Source organism: Penaeus japonicus, unplaced genomic scaffold (genome assembly GCF_977035675.1).
Source record: "Penaeus japonicus unplaced genomic scaffold, GWHDUDI00000001_assembly GWHDUDI00000028, whole genome shotgun sequence".
Taxonomy (NCBI): Eukaryota; Metazoa; Arthropoda; class Malacostraca; order Decapoda; family Penaeidae; genus Penaeus; species Penaeus japonicus.
In genome coordinates, this window is record NW_028234430.1 from 32123842 (window position 1) to 32126341 (window position 2500).

Consider the following 2500-nt stretch of genomic DNA (forward strand, 5'->3'; position numbering starts at 1 on the left):
GAAAAAGATAACCGAGTTACATTTTAATTTATGCAAATGCTGAGTATTTTTTTTACCTTATTCCCTCGTAGCAAAGTTTCCTCTATTTAAAGAGTGAGCACGCCTGACTTGCTTCTCCCTTTCTCTTGCAATAACACAAAAGAATTGAAGTATCGTGTTTATCGTGGTTATAATGCAAGAAAAAAAAAAGGAATTTTCTCTCCTTCGCTCGCAAACGAAATCTATCGGAATTTAAATATACGTGTTGGAGAAACGAAGAAGAAAAAGAACAATATAATAAAAATAAAAAAAAAAAAAAAAAAAAACAAACAACCTTTGATCCTTTTTTTTTATAGGACGTTTATATGGTCGTTTTTCTTTTTTATATTTTTAATTTTTTCGATTCATTTATTTGTTTATCTCTTTTATTTTATATTTATATTGCACACGAACACGACTATTTTTATTTTTATTTTCCCCTTTTTTCTTTCGTGGCATTTCTTTCCTTAATTAATCCTCTGTGAGAAATATCATATCATTTCTCCACTGCAAATAAGACTTTTAATCATGCCAGACATTTAAAACAGCCATCCTACTGCACAGACCTTTTTTTTAATACCGACCGCGAAAAAACCAATGGTTTTAATACATTTCTCTCCCATCTGGACAACATAAACATATCCTTTTCAATTTTGTTTTTTTTTATTTTTTTTTTTTTTCTAAATAGGACTGCTAAGCTAACAAATATTCCCCTCTTCGCAAGAGTTGCAGTAGCAATTTGAGAAGCAGAGGAGGTTCATACGGCATGAATGTCATCCCTGATGGGAAGCCCAATAATCGTTTGCGTTACCGTTACACTGTCTGTCTGATTGAAAGGGCTTATAACTCATGGAACTCGCCACGTAAGCAATTTTTTTTCATTTTCACTTATGATTAGACGGATTCTCCTTCCTCACCCTTCCCCTCCAGTAGGCTTATGCAAATAACCAAAGGGAGGGTTCCCTGCAAGACGTTGAGCGATATAGAAGTGAATGGATGGTTAAAGGGGAGGATAAATACACGAGGACGATAAAGTGGGAGAACACACGGGGTTTAAACTCTCTTTGGTGTGTGTGTGTGTGTGTGTGAGTGTGTTGAGTTGTGTGGTGTTGTGGGTGGTGGTGTGTGTGTGGGTGGTGTGGGTGTGGGGAGTGTGTGTGAATGGAGTGTGTGTGCATGGGTGTGTGTGGGTGTGTGTGGTGTGTGTGTTGTGTGTGTGTGTTTTGTGGGTGGTTTGAGTGTGTGTGTGTGTGTGGTGGTGTGTTGCCTGTGTTGTTGTTTCCTGTGTGGTGTGTGGTGTGTGTTGTGCCTGTGTATACGTTTATATATATGAAAATATAGGTAATTGAAAATTCAGATAAATAAAGATAAAGATTATGTATTTTTTTTTTTATTCCTACATTTCCTACTTTCCCCCTTTTTCCCTCTCTCCCTTTTCTACCCCATCAACTCTTTGCACCTCATTCCTTCCTATTCAAAATACAGAATGAAGGAAAAGCTTTTTCATTCCTCATTCCAAAAACCGTTTTCCAATCCTTCATCAATCCCATCACTTTGTGGTGCAATTTGTTAACTCTAACTCTGTTTCCGTTGACGTAATCATAAATGCTCTTGCTATTTTGCAATCCTTTTAGCAACAGCGATGGGAGAGGAAACCCGGAAAAAAAAAATAGCATTTGATCTTTTAAGTTTTTCGGATTTTCCTTTTTTTTTTTTATTTTTTTTTTTTTTTTTTTTTTTTTTTTTTTTTTTTTTTTTTTTTTTTATTTGTTTTTTTTTTGTCTGTCTGTCTTTACACTTACACACGTGACTGTTCACACACATGAGTTTGAAGGAATATATGTACATACACACACACATACACATTCATTATCTATTATATATATATACATATGTGTGTGTGTGTGTGGAGGTGTGTGTTGTGTGTTGTGTGTGTTGTTGTGCGAGCGTTGGCGGCGCGCGCGTGTGCGTGTGTGTGTGTGTGTGTTTGAGTATGTGTATGTGTGTTGTGTGTGGGTGTGTGTGTGGTGCGTGTGTGTGTTGTGGTAATATACATATATATAATATATATTATAATATATATATAAAATATATATATATATATAGAGAGAGGGAGAGAGAGAGAGAGAGAAAAGAAGGGGAGAGAGAGAGGGACATATTCATAATGTAAGCAAACAACAATAAAATGCATCCCGGAATTTTTGCTTTTAAAGCATGTTTTTATATAATATAAAAATATAAAATATATATATATTTATATATATATATTTGTACTAAATATATATATATATATTTATATTATTATAAATATATATATATATAGTTTAGTAAATATATATACATATATATATATAATATATATATATCATATTTATATATATTTATATATATATTATATATAAAATATATATACATTTGTATGAATTTATATATATATATATATATATATATATATATATATCTATTATATATTTATATATAA